The 15,017-nt window shown below is 43.9% G+C and overlaps 1 long non-coding RNA gene across 2 annotated transcripts in view; it reads right to left on the reverse strand.

Annotated features, from left to right (window-relative positions):
* The window catches only part of LOC138671004 (uncharacterized), a 92,296-nt gene extending 79,500 nt beyond the window's left edge, over positions 1-12,796 (reverse strand). Inside the window, exons 1-2 of one of the 2 annotated variants that reach the window (XR_011319409.1) lie at positions 12,770-12,796; positions 12,286-12,452 (exon numbers count right to left, since the gene is read on the reverse strand). This is a non-coding gene — a long non-coding RNA (uncharacterized lncRNA). The remainder of the gene's footprint in view (positions 1-12,285; positions 12,453-12,769) is intronic. The other variant, XR_011319410.1, reaches the window with a different exon arrangement.
* Between the last annotated feature and the right edge of the window lie 2,221 nt (positions 12,797-15,017).

Consider the following 15,017-nt stretch of genomic DNA (forward strand, 5'->3'; position numbering starts at 1 on the left):
GGGATTTGGTTTGGTTGTCGTCTCGTTATATTCCTATGAAAGTTTCCTCTCCTAAGTTTAAGCCTCGTTTCATTGGTCCGTATAGGATTTCTGAGGTTCTTAATCCTGTGTCTTTTCGTTTGACCCTCCCAGCTTCTTTTTCCATCCATAATGTATTCCATAGGTCATTGTTGCGGAGATACGTGGCACCTGTGGTTCCATCCGTTGATCCTCCTGCCCCGGTTTTGGTTGAGGGGGAGTTGGAGTATATAGTGGAGAAGATTTTGGATTCTCGTATTTCGAGACGGAAACTCCAGTACCTGGTTAAGTGGAAGGGTTATGGTCAGGAAGATAATTCCTGGGTCTTTGCCTCTGATGTTCATGCTGCCGATCTGGTTCGTGCCTTTCATTTGGCTCATCCTGGTCGGCCTGGGGGCTCTGGTGAGGGTTCGGTGACCCCTCCTCAAGGGGGGGGTACTGTTGTGAATTCTGTGGTCAGGCTCCCTCCTGTGGTCATGAGTGGTACTTCGGCTGGTTCGGTCCATGAGCTTCCTTTGGTGGATGTGAGTGGGGCTGCGGCTTCTGAGTTTCCTTCCTCAGGTGACGAGGTTAAGTCGTTAGGTGCTGTTCTATTTAACTCCACCTAGTTCTTTGTTCCTGGCCTCCAGTCAATGTTCCAGTATTGGTCTTGCTCTCTCCTGGATCGTTCTTGTGGCCTGTCTGCCCTGCATAAGCTAAGTTCTGCTTGTGTTACTTTTGTTTGCTATTTTTTCTGTCCAGCTTGCTATATTGGTTTGTTTTGCTTGCTGGAAGCTCTGGGACGCAGAGGGAGCACCTCCGTACCGTTAGTCGGTGCGGAGGGTCTTTTTGCGCCCTCTGCGTGGTTGTTTGTAGGTTTTTGCGCTGACCGCAAAGCTATCTTTCCTATCCTCGGTCTATTCAGTAAGTCGGGCCTCACTTTGCTAAAATCTATTTCATCGCTGTGTTTGTATTTTCATCTTTACTCAGTCATTATATGTGGGGGGCTGCCTTTTCCTTTGGGGAATTTCTCTGAGGCAAGGTAGGCTTATTTTTCTATCTTCAGGCTAGCTAGTTTCTCAGGCTGTGCCCGAGGCGCCTAGGGTCTGGTCAGGAGCGCTCCACGGCTACCTCTAGTGTGGTGTGATAGGATTAGGGATTGCGGTCAGCAGAGTTCCCACGTCTCAGAGCTCGTCCTATGTTATTAGTAACTATCAGGTAATTTTCAGTGCTCTTAACCACCAGGTCCATTGTGGTTCTAAATCACCAGTTCATAACAATTACTATGCTGTTCCTCTGACTCAGACCAGAACATTGCCCTCGCAGTGTACTGATCCAGAATCAGACCCTGATGAGACTATTGTGCCCTGTCACGAACGCTATACCACCGGCTTACACGGTGACACAGGCGAAGTTTCACACGAGATAGAAGAGGAGGTCATAGATGACCCAGTTGTTGACCCCGATTGGCAGCCATTGGGGGAACAGGGTGCAGGCGGCAGTAGCTCTGAAGCGGAGGAGGAGCCGCAGCAGGCATCAACATCGCAACAGGTTCCATCTGCCAGGCCTGTATCTGGCCAAAAACGCCTGGCAAAACCAAAACCAGTTGTAGGACAGCGTGGCCATCCGGTTAAAGAAGCTCAGTCTGCAATGCCTGAAAAGGTATCCGATAGTAGAAAGAGTGCAGTCTGGCATTTTTTTAAACAACATCAAAATGATCAGCGTAAAGTCATCTGTCAAAAATGTTCAACTACCTTAAGCAGAGGTCAGAATCTTAAAAGTCTAAATACAAGTTGCATGCATAGACATTTAACCACCATGCACTTGCAAGCCTGGACTAACTACCAAACGTCCCTTAAGGTTGTAGCACCCTCGGCCAATGAAGCTAGTTAGCAACGCTACATCCCTTCCCTCACTGTAAGCCCACCATTTCACGCACCACCTGCAGTAGATGTGCAGGTTTCGTCGCCAGGCCAAAGCAGTCAGGGAATCACCAGTTTCGTAGTAGGAAACACTGCATGTAGGGCACCAGCAAGAATACCATCACCAACCCTCTCTCAGTCTGCCATGTCCACCGGCACCCCCGCTAGTTCCACCATATGCAGCTCTCCAGTCCAGCTCACCCTACATGAGACTCTCGTTAGGAAAAGGAAGTACTCATCCTCGCATCCGCGTACACAGGGTTTGAACGCCCACATTGCTAGACTAATCTCATTAGAGATGATGCCCTACCGGTTAGTTGAAAGCGAAGCTTTTAAAGCCCTGATGGACTATGCTGTACCACGCTACGAGCTACCCAGTCGACACTTCTTTTCGAGAAAAGCCATCCCAGCCCTCCACCAGCATGTAAAAGACCGCATCGTCCATGCACTGTTGGGAATTCTGTGGCTGAGTTCACTTCTGTGGTCACAAGTGGTATTGCAGTCTCTGGGCTTCCTCCCTCAGGTGTTTTGGTGAGCTCGTTGGCTGCCTTGCTATTTAGCTCCACCTGAGTCTGTCTTCCTTGCTCCTTGTCAATGTTCCAGTGTTGGATCTGAGCTACTGCATCTTTCCTTGGGTCTGCTGCTCTGCTAGATAAGTGCTTCTAGTTTGTTTTCTGTTTTTTCTGTCCAGCTTGCTATTAACTTTTGCTGGAAGCTCTGAGAAGCAAAGGGGTGCACCGCCGTGCTGTTAGTTCGGCACGGTGGGTCTTTTTGCCCCTTTGCGTGGTTTTCGTTTTAGGGTTTTTTGTAGACTGCATAGTTCTCTTTGCTATCCTCGCTCTGTCTAGAATATCGGGCCTCACTTTGCTGAATCTATTTCATTCCTACGTTTGTCTTTTCATCTTGCTAACAGTCATTATATGTGGGGGGCTGCCTATTCCTTTGGGGTATTTCTCTGAGGTAAGTCAGGCTTGTATTTCTATCTTCAGGCTAGTCAGCTCCTCAGGCAGTGCCGAGTTGCATAGGTAGTGATAGGCGCAATCCACTGCTGCTTATAGTTGTGTGAGGATAGATCAGGTACTGCAGTCTACAGAGATTCCACGTCTCAGAGCTCGTCTTATTGTTTTTGGTTATTGCCAGATCTCTGTATGTGCGCTGATTACTGCACGCTGTGTTGCCTGATTGCCAGCCATAACAATGCACTCAGGCAATCTGTGAGTACAAAGGTGCACCTGACAACAGATGCATGGACCAGTAGGCATGGCCAGGGACGTTATGTGTCCATCACGGCATGTGGTGGATGCAGGGTCCACAGGGGACAGCAATATTGGGACAGTTCTGCCTTTCCCACGGTCTAGGAAACAGTTGGCTGTAGGTGTTTGCCGCCCCCCCTCCTCCTCGTCCTCCTGCAGAAGCGAGAGCTCGTCCACAGACCGCAGTCGCACAACCACTCCATCCGCAGCTGCCCATGTTGCACTCGAGGTGTCCCATTATGGGACAGCTAGTGGCAAGCGTCAGCAGGCTGTATTGGCAATGAAGTGTTTGGGCGACAACAGACACACCGCAGAAGTTCTGTCCGAGTTCTTGCAGAAAGAAACTCAGTCATGGCTGGGCACTGTAGATCTTGAGGCAGGCAAGGTAGTGAGTGATAACGGAAGGAATTTCATGGCTGCCATCTCCCTTTCCCAACTGAAACACATTCCTTGCCTGGCTCACACCTTAAACCTGGTGGTGCAGTGCTTCCTGAAAAGTTATCCAGGGTTATCCGACCTGCTCCTCAAAGTGCGCAGACTTTGCTCGCATATCCGCCGTTCGCCCGTGCACTCCACCCGTATGCAGAACCATCAGCGGTCTTTGAACCTTCAACAGCATCGCCTAATCATCGACGTTGCAACAAGGTGGAACTCCACACTGCACATGCTTCAGAGACTGTGCGAACAGAGGCGTGCTGTTATGTATTTGTGGGAGGATACACATACACGGGCAGGCAGTTGGATGGCAGACATGGAGTTGTCAGGTGTGCAGTGGTCGAAGGTACAAGACCTGTGTCAAGTCCTTCAGTGTTTTGAGGAATGCACACGGCTGGTTAGTGCAGACAACGCCATAATAAGCATGAACATCCCCCTAATGCGTCTGCTGATGCAAAGTTTGACGCACATAAAGGAGCAGGCGTCTGCAGCTGAGGAAGAGGATAGCCTTGATGACAGTCAGCCATTGTCTGGTCAGGGCAATCTACAGGACGAGGTAGCGGGCGAAGAAGAGGAGGACGAGGATATTGATGATGGGGATGAGTATTTTTTGAATGAGGAAGCTTCTCCAGGGCCAATAGAAACTGGTGGCGTTGCAAGGCCGGGTTCAGGTTTTTTGAGGGAGACAAGTGACGTAGATTTGACTGAAACTGCCCCTCAACCCAGCACAACCGCAGATTTGACAACTGGAACTTTGGCCCACATGGCGGATTATGCCTTACGTATCCTCAAAAGGGACCCACGCATTATTAAAATGATGACCGATGATGATTACTGGTTGGCATGCCTCCTTGATCCTCGCTATAAAGGCAAATTGCAAAATGTCATGCCACATGAGAACCTCGAACAAATATTAGCAGCCAAACAAGCAACTCTGGTAGACCGTTTGATTCAGGCATTCCCAGCACACAGCGCCGGTGATGGTTCTCACACGAGCTGCAGGGGGCAACAGGGCAGAGGTGTTAGAGGTGCACAAATCAGAAGTGGCGTTGGACAGAGGGGTTTTCTGACCAGGTTGTGGAGTGATTTCGCAATGACCGCAGACAGGACAGGTACTGCAGCATCAATTCAAAGTGACAGGAGACAACATTTGTCCAGTATGGTTACTAACTATTTTTCATCCCTTATCGATGTTCTCCCTCAACCGTCATTCCCATTTGATTACTGGGCATCCAAAATAGACACCTGGCCTGAATTGGCAGAATATGCATTGCAGGAGCTTGCTTGCCAAGCAGCTAGTGTGCTATCAGAAAGAGTATTCAGTGCTGCTGGTTCAATATTGACTGAAAAAAAGACTCGTCTGGCTACCCAAAATGTTGATGATCTAACCTTCATTAAAATGAACCACTCATGGATTTTGAATTATTTTGCCCCACCTTTCCCAGCTGACACTAGCTCTCCTATAAAAAGGTCTCGCTTGTGGACGGTCTTACTGACTGTTCCAATCTCTTAATTTGCAGCAGCTGTTTGTCCAGCATACAACATGTTTACACCTCCCTAAATGGGCTAACTTCCCCCCACGGGGCCGTGGTCTCGCCACTTGGCGCAAGCACCCGTGAGAGTGCCGTTTGTCAGAAGAGGTGGGTGTGCCCGTTTTTGGTCGACGGCACTGCCACTGGGTCCCTCATAGTACAATAAAGTGTCTCTGGCGGTGGTGGGCCTGTACCACCGGCCACAAGAGAGTTTCCCCCCACCAGCTCAAACACTGCTCTACCACTTGCAAAATTATCTCTCACAGCTCCATCAATGTTTAGTCTATGTGCTGACATCCTTCAATGCCTGGCACTGACAATACCAATTTGTTGACATGTATGATGCTAGTTAAAGTAGTCAGGGTCAGTGTCCTATATTGACACCAGTAAATACTTAGCGCCAAATTACTATGTCTGAAACTCAGCAGAGGAGCCCACCCCTGTACCTAAGTATGCCACCCTTTTGTTTTTTGGTTTTGTTGTTTTGCGAGACATTAACATCTATTTATTTTTTGGGAGTACTAACTGTGTCACACACTCCTTCCAATCGTCCTCCGCTGACCACACTAATGCTGCCTGTGTACCCCTGCAAGATAATTCAAACTGCTTTGAGCCTATTTTTTAAAATTTTAGGCCTACTAAGTCTGTCTGCGGTCCCTCCTTCCATTTGTCCTCCGCTGAACACACCAATGCTGACCGTGTACCCATGTAACTTTTTTTCATCCTGCAGTGAGCCTACTTTGTGGTGTAAGGCCTACTAGCAGTGTCTGTCTGCGCCACTTAATACAGCTGTCCTCCTTTAAAAAAAAAAAAAAAGGCTGATTTTCAGCTTGTCAGAATTATAACAATGTATTGGGGCTACAAGTTTCGTTGTGGTCTACAAACTGAGTCTTCCGCTCCAAGGTGTTCTCTCTGTTGCCTCTCCCTCGCTTCTATCTTGAAGCTAATGTTAAGTAGTTGTTGAAACAACACTGCATTAGGCCTACAAGTTGGGTCTGGGTTGTAGAGATGGTTTCTGCCGCTCCAAGGTGTTCTCCTGGTTGCCTTTCCTGAGCTTCAATCTTCAGGCTCTTGTTAAATAGTTTTTTAATCGAACAACTGCAGTGGGGCTACTAGTTTGGTTGGGGCCTACTAACAGTGTCTGCCGCTCCAAGGTGTTCTCCTGGTTGCCTTTCATGAGCTTCAATCTTCAGGCTCTTGTTAAATAGTTTTTTAATCAAACAACTGTAGTGGGGCTACTAGTTTGGTTGGGGCCTACTAACAGTATCTGCCGCTCCAAGGTGTTCTCCTGGTTGCCTTTCCTGAGCTTCAATCTTCAGGCTCTTGTTAAATAGTTTTTTAATCAAACAACTGTAGTGGGGCTACTAGTTTGGTTGGGGCCTACTAACAGTGTCTGCCGCTCCAAGGTGTTCTCCTGGTTGCCTTTCCTCTTCAGGCTCTTGTTAAATAGTTTTTTAATCGAACAACTGCAGTCGGGCTACTAGTTTGGTTGGGGCCTACTAACGGTGTATGCCGCTCCGTGCTGTTCTCCAGGTTGCCTGTCCTGAAATTCCATTTTCAGGCTCTCGTTAAGTAGTTGTTGAAACAACACTGCATTAGGCCTACAAGTTGGGTCTGGGTTGTAGAGACAGTGTCTGCCGCTCCAAGGTGTTCTCCTGGTTGCCTTTCCTGAGCTTCAAACTTCAGGCTCTTGTTAAATAGTCTTTTAATCGAACAACTGCAGTCGGGCTACTAGTTTGGTTGGGGCCTACTAACAGTGTTTGCCGCTCCATGCTGTTCTCCAGGTTTCCTGTCCTGAAATTCCATTTTCAGGCTCTCGTTAAGTAGTTGTTGAAACAACACTGCATTAGGCCTACAAGTTGGGTCTGGGTTGTAGAGACGGTGTCTGCCGCTCCAAGGTGTTCTCCAGGTTGCCTCTCCCTAGATTCTATCTTGAAGCTCTCGTTAAGTAGTTGTTGAAACAACACTGCATTAGGCCTACAAGTTGGGTCTGGGTTCTAGAGACGGTGTCTGCTGCTCCAAGGTGTTCTCCAGGGTGCCTCTCCCTAGCTTCTATCTTCAAGCTCTTGTTAAGTAGTTGTTGAAACAACACTGCATTAGGCCTACAAGTTGGGTCTGGGTTCTACAAACAGTGTCTTACGCTCCAAGGTGTTCTCCAGGTTGCCTTTCCCTAGCTTCTATCTTCAGGCTCTCGTTAAATTGCTTTTAATATAACACTGCATTTGGCCTACTTGTTTTGTTGGCCCTACTAACGGTGTCTGCCGCTCCTTGATGTTCTCCTACACTGAACAAACCAGTGCCGCCTGTTTGCTTCTGTTACCAATTTTGAACTGCATTTAGCCTACTTACTGATTTGGGCCTACTCACTGTGTCAGCCTCTCATTACAGTTGTACTCCACTGAACAAAGCAATGTCCCCTGGTTAGTCCTGTTACCTATTTTAAACTGCATTTAGCCCACTTTATTATTTGGGCCTATATCTGTGTTTCCTCCTCATCCTGCCCATTGCCCAGCCAGTGATAGATGAGTCTGCTGGTACATTGACCCATAACGCTACATTCCCCGTGCACGCTACACAGCCAGAATGTGACCCTGCTGAAAGTCAGGTTCCCCTTCCCGCATACCATACCACCTTACACGGGGACAAAGAGGAAGGTGCAGATGAAAGTGCAGGTTCCTTCATCAGGTGAGGGGGGAATACTCGTTGGCGACGTTACTGGCACAGGGCCCCTCATAGTACGCAAAAGTGTCGCTGCCGGTGGGAGGCGCCCCCGCCGTGCAAACACACCGCCGTACTTTGAGGGGCCCTGTGCCAGTGCCAATGCCAACGAGTGGGGCCCCTGCTTGCTCAGGATCACAGCACTTGCAAAGTTTAAATACTTACCTCTCCCTGCTCCACTGCCGTGACGTGGTCCAGATTTCCTGGGCCCACTAAATACTTGAACCAGCCCTACCCCCCACAACTTTAGCCAAATGACCCCCAATTTCCAATGCCTTACTATTATTATAAGGTAAATTAAGATTGACAAGCTTCAGTAACAAGAATGGATGTTTTTGCTATTAAAATGGGCACTGTAGGTGTTTTCCTGGCCTCCACTCACTGCCGACTATGCTCCCCCATTGACTTGCATTGGGTTTCGTGTTTCGGTCGATCCCCGACTTTTCGTGATAATCGGCCGATTCCACTCGACTCGACTTTTGAGATAGTCGGGTTTCGCGAAACCTGACTCGACCCTAAAAAACTAAAAGTCGCTCAACCCTACTGATGAGAAATACTGACCAAACACTGGACGTCAAAGAACAAAAGGACAAGTCTGTTGACCGAAATGTCGCTACAGGAGGCAGAATAAATGTAAGCTCTTATTTTTTTCACCATCCATTGTGGCGCTGTCTTTTTGTTCTTTGTGGTTTTGGTACTGTCCGGGATGGGCTCCCTGGTTTTGGACGTGCACCCTTGTGTCCGCTGAGACCTTCAATCTATAAAGAAAAGGGTGCGGTTTTGACTTTCTTTTGTTTTGACTCAAATACTAGACGTGTGAAAGTTACCACCCCCTGACGAAGGACGTGTTCCGAAACGCGCGTCGGGGTGCGCGATTCACGGGACATAGTGACCTCTGGTATAAGGTATATGATAGCAATATATTACCTCTTGTGAACTAGCCGATAGCATTATTTTGCACATTGCACATTGAACCTCAGCCGTGTGGTTAATCCACCTGTCTGTGGAACATATTATAACCTGTAGGCACTTTGTGCATTGATTGATAGCGTGATTTGCACACAGTACATTGCACTTTTTAGTGGTGTTGTCGTTCTACTTGATTGTAGCACACATTGTGCCCTGGTGGTACACAGCACAGTGCACTTTTTAGCGGTGTTGTTTATTCACTTGATTATAGCACGTATTGTGCCTTGGTGGTACTTTGAGATTTCTTTTTGCACACTATTGTTGTTATTTTTTGTAGCAGCACAATTTTAATTTTAGTATATATATTTAGTATATATTTTTTGAAATTTTGGTGTGTTTTTTGTAGTGCACTTTACAATATATTATATTTTTTTATTTATTTTTATATAATACTTTTTACTGTTTTTTCTCGCTATCATCAAATGAAATATATATATATTATATCCAGCAATTTTTACCAGGGTCACCCGTCTATATCCTAAATTGTTTTTATATATGTTTTTTGACTGTCCTGTTATTTTCGCGTACTATGTATTGAATTTTAGTAATTTCTTTGTGCCTATTGCCAATATAAATAAAGGCTTATATTTAATAATTCTCTGTGTGGACACACCTTTCTGGCTATCCGGGTTTGGGTTGTGGTTTAGTTCTCTAGTCTTAGTGTTTAATCACTATTTTTTGCTCACAGACACCATCGGGTTTTATTGATATTTATATATATATATATATATATATATATATATATATATATATTTATATGGTTTTTATTGGATATCCGTTGGTATTTTGTGTTATATAACCTTTTTGTTCTTTGTGGTTTTGGTACTGTCTGGGATGGGCTCCCTGGTTTTGGACGTGCACCCTTGTGTCCGCTGAGACCTTCAATCTATAAAGAAAAGGGTGCGGTTTTGACTTTCTTTTGTTTTGACTCAAATACTAGACGTGTGAAAGTTACCTTAGACTAAAATCTGCTGAAAGCGAATATCGAAAGGATCGGATGACCATCTTTTGTGTGCGGGTCTTTCTCGACTCTTCTTCAACAGATTATCCCTGGGAAGATAAGACTAGAGCCTGAATTCAAATTCCCAACCCTTCTCTTTTCTGGGAGAGATGTCTGACAGCAGTTTTCTGCTATGTAGGACTTGGCTATCGCATATATGCTCAGTAGCAAACTGAACCATTCTAAACATCTGAAAAAGAAGGAAACCAATGTATGCCTAGATCGTGGAGGTCAAGATAGACAAAGGAAATGGGGCCTAACTTTAACTGGTGAATGCCTGAGGTTGTCAACATTTTCCAGTCAGACTTGGTGGTCGCAATGTTGGGGCTGACAGGGAAAAAGGACAAACTAAGAGTAGATACTGATTGCTGTGCATTGGGGTTAATCAAGAATTGGGATTGTAGTTTTCTCTGATCCCAGCCACTACTGAACTTATACCTGATAGTTTTGTAAAAAAAGGATGACCTGTATATACAGAATTATTGGGAGAACTATGCCACATGCTCACCACAGGGGAGCCAAATAGCTTCTCATCTGTTTACTACAAAATTGGAGAGGAAGGATGTGTCCAGGGCTGGAGATGTGTGCCGGACCAGTAGATGCGTGAAGTGATTACAGTCAGTGGACGTAGGGCTGTTCTGCAGGTAGCCTGTGTACAGTCAGCAGAACAGTGAAGCTTCTGTCTCTCTGGCATTAGAAGTTACCATTCAATACTATAATTTTCATATGCATTATGATGTGATTAGGACAACTACTGAGGACTCTCAATTTTTATTATTAAAAATGATGAACTATTAAAATGGTGGGAAAGGCAAAGAATACAGGATTTATGTCAGACAATGCACCAAGGACAACACTAATGTGACTGGGTAGATCACATAGAAGTTGATCAACATGTCTAAAATGGAGAGACATTAACCCTTAGACCACTGTCAGAGGCTGGTCATACAGGCAAATCATGCATTGCACTGAGGAGGGGCAACACCACCGGAAACTGGAAATTGATATTCTGGTTTGGTTTTTATCCTAAGTTATGTCGCAAGGTCCGTAAAAGGGATGATAATGACTTTTAGATTTGCTACTTTCAGTAGGTGGCACTAGCGTTGTAGTCATCTTCCTCTCTGAAGAGTCTATTTCTATACTGAATTTGGAATAAATCACCGAGTGTCATTAGTAAAGCACCATCACCGCTCCCTCCATGCTTCATAGTGGGAACCACAGATGTAGAAATCATTTGCTCACCTTTTATGCATCTTACAAAGACTTGGCACATCTCTAATTTGACTCATCAGACCATAGTACAGATTTCCACTGAATAATTGTCCAAACTTTGTATTTGATTAAAACCATATCAATACTTAGCAATAATTAATTGGAGTGTTGAAACCATTAAAAATAACTTACTACATTGGCTTAAACAAGTCTCTTCTTGTTTGCAGTCCAAATTAGTGGTTTCTTTGCTGCATTTTAACCATAAAGGCCTTTTTTCACGTATCTGACATGTCGGAGAAGTGATTTCTGTGCATCGTCTATGAGGGTTGCCATCTAGTGGGTCATGGGAGAGCCACGTGAGTCAGGGAAAGTATTATTTTACTTGGAGGAAACCTAGTGATTGACAAGGGATTATCCAAGTAGTAGACAATCCCTTTAAATTTTGTATGGTCCTGCAGTGGGATTAAAAAAAAAAGCAAAATAAAAATATTTTATAGGAATAAAAGAAAAGTGAAAGTACAAAATCATCTTTTTCCTTTTCTGAAAGGAATTACATGCAGGAATGTTATTATTTTTGACTCCTAAACAAAATGTACAAACAAAGTGATTGAGAAGGGGTTGTTTTCCGAGTAGTGGACAATCCCTTTAACTTTGTGATAGCTGGTGTAACACATTGCAATGTTTCTGAAACAACGAGGTCAAATCACATATCTCTGTTTTTATTTTTGCACACAGAAAGCACATATTTTATTGTCTTGCCTATTTCACTTGCAGTTTCTTTATCTTAGATTAATCATTAAACAGGTATGGCAGGCAAGCCCTTATATTCAACTGACAAGTATAATTAGGCAACACATATGCAAGGATATACCCGCAAAGCTATGGCAGGCCATCAGGATAGTGACCTTAAAGAAATTACAGGCTGGATGGGATCAAAAGGATATTTAAAAGAAAATAAATTATTGCTAATTCATGAAGCTCGTTCCATCCTTCAGCAAAAGCAGTATATAAATGAAGCAGGAAACGCTATGCTTAGATACATGAACATCAGTCATGGATACCATTATATGCAAGTGCCATTTCCCATCACAAAAGTGCAACATGTCACCATTGAAGAATGCATGTCTGATATTCTGAAATCAGAATGTTTCAGAGCAAGTAGTAGGAAAAAATACTTTGAAGACCTTAACTTCTGGAGTGCACATATTTCTAAGGAGGATATCGACACAACTTTTGAGGATGCTTACCAGTCCATACAAGGGGATTTTCATCCTTGCTTCTTATCACTGTACAAACAGGACATAAGAGACCAATTTGCCAATTCTCCAGCCTTTAAGAATTCTGAGTCACGGTATGGAAGTTTTGTGTTTTCTTTTTCACTGTCTGATCTTCTAGACCTATATGAGACACAGCACTGTGATAACAAAAAGCCATTATTCAAGTATTTGGGCACCGACTTATTCAAAAAAGAGATTGCCCATTACATAGTTATCCACAGTCCTGACACTGATAAGTTTGATGACCTTCAACAGGTTCCCAAGTTTGATGACCTTCAACAGGTTCCCAGATTGTTTACTAATCTCCCAGTCTATTGGATGGAGCAAAAATTGTATTGGCGACCTGAATCTACCTCTGAAAAGTTAACAGTGCTATTTTCTGATCATTTTCTAAAGAAGTTACAATATGAGAAATTTTGTGTTTGGAACAACCTGGTATTTGCATTTCACTTACCAGAAGGACGTTCCCTACGGATCCAAAAAAAACCTGTCTGCCTGCCATCCGACAGTAACACCATATCTGAATGTAACAAAAACCACAAGAGAAGAATCAATTGAAATGATACAGTCTGAAAAAAGATATTATCAATATAATTAAAAGATGGATGATTGCTGCAGTATAAAAGCATGTGATTAAATCATATACTCATTTTATTAAATCATAAAAACAGAAATTTTGCGAAAATTTTGAAAATTTTGCAATTTTCCAACTTTGAATTTTTATGCCCTTAAATCACAGAGATATGTCACACAAAATACTTAATAAGTAACATTTCCCACATGTCTACTTTACATCAGCACAATTTTGGAACCAAATTTTTTTTTTTTGTTAGGGAGTTATAAGGGTTAAAAGTTGACCAGCAATTTCTCATTTTTACAACACCAATATTTTTTAGGGACCACATCACATTTGAAGTCATTTTGAGGGGTCTATATGATAGAAAATAACCAAGTGTGACACCATTCTAAAAACTGCACCCCTCAAGGTGCTCAAAACCACATTCAAGAAGTTTATTAACCCTTCAGGTGTTTCACAGCAATTTTTGGAATGTTTAAATAAAAATGAACATTTCACTTTTTTTCACAAAAAATTTACTTCAGCTCCAATTTGTTTTATTTTACCAAGGGTAACAGGAGAGAATGGACCCCAAAAGTGGTTGTACAATTTGTCCTGGAATTGAGATGGGACGCCATGTCGCGTTTGGAGAGCCCCTGATGTGCCTAAACGTTGAAACCCCCCACAACTGACACCATTTTGGAAAGTAGACCCCCTAAGGAACTTATCTAGATGTGTGGTGAGCACTTTGACCCACCAAGTGCTTCACAGAAGTTTATAATGCAGAGCCGTAAAAATAAAAAATCTTATTTTTTCACAAAAATGATCTTTTCGCCCCCAATTATTTATTTTCCCAAGGGTAAGAGAAGAAATAGGACCCCAAAAGTTGTTGTGCAATTTGTCCTGAATATGCTGATACCCCATATGTGGGTGTAAACCACTGTTTGGGCGCACAGGATAGCTCGGAAGGGAAGGAGCGCCATTTGACTTTTCAATGCAAAATTGACTGGAATTGAGATGGGACGCCATGTTGCGTTTGGAGAGCCCCTGATGTGCCTAAACATTGAAACCCCCCACAAGTGACACCATTTTGGAAAGTAGACCCTTTAAGGAACTTATCTAGATGTCGGTGAGCACTTTGACCCAACAAGTGCTTCACAGAAGTTTATAATGCAAGGGTAAGAGAAGAAATTGGACCCCAAAAGTTGTTGTGCAATTTGGCCTGAATACGCTGATACCCCATATGTTGGGGTAAACCCCTGTTTGGGCGCACGGGAGAGCTCGGAAGGGAAGTAGCACTGTTTTACTTTTTTAACGCAAAATTGGCTGGAATTGAGATCGGACGCCATGTCGCGTTTGGAGAGCCCCTGATGTGTCTAAACAATGGAAACCCCCAATTCTAACTGAAACCCTAATCCAAACACACCCCTAACCCTAATCTCAACAGTAACCCTAACCACACCCCTAACCCTGACACACCCCTAACTCTAATCCAAACCCTAATCCCAACCGTAAATGTAATCCAAACCCTAACTTTATTCCCAACCCTAACCCTAACTTTAGCTCCAACCCTAACCCTAACTTTAGCCCCAACCCTAACCTTAACTTTAGCCCCAACCCTAACCCTAACTTTAGCTCCAACCCTAGCCCCAACCCTAAACCTAACCCTAGCCCTAACAGGAAAATGGAAATAAATACATTTTTTTTTATTTTATTATTTTTCCCTAACTAAGGGGGTGATGAAGGGGGGTTTGATTTACTTTTATAGCGTTTTTTTTATAGCGGATTTTTATGATTGGCAGCTGTCACACACTAAAAGACGCTTTTTATAGCAAAAAAGTTTTTGTGTCTCCACATTTTGAGAGCTATTTTGGTCCACAGAGTCATGTGAGTTCTTTTTTGCGGGACGAGTTGACGGTTTTATTGGTAACATTTTCTGACACGTGACAGTTTTTGATCGCTTTTTATTCCGATTTTTGTGTGGCAGAATGACCAAAAACCAGCTATTCATGAAATTCTTTTGGGGGAGGCGTTTATACCGCTCTGCATTTGGTAAAATGGATAAAGCAGTTTTATTCTTCGTGTCAGTACAATTACAGTGATACCTCATTTATATCATTTTTTTATGTTTTGGCGCTTTTATACG

Source organism: Ranitomeya imitator, chromosome 3, assembly GCF_032444005.1.
Source record: "Ranitomeya imitator isolate aRanImi1 chromosome 3, aRanImi1.pri, whole genome shotgun sequence".
NCBI classification, from domain to species: Eukaryota; Metazoa; Chordata; class Amphibia; order Anura; family Dendrobatidae; genus Ranitomeya; species Ranitomeya imitator.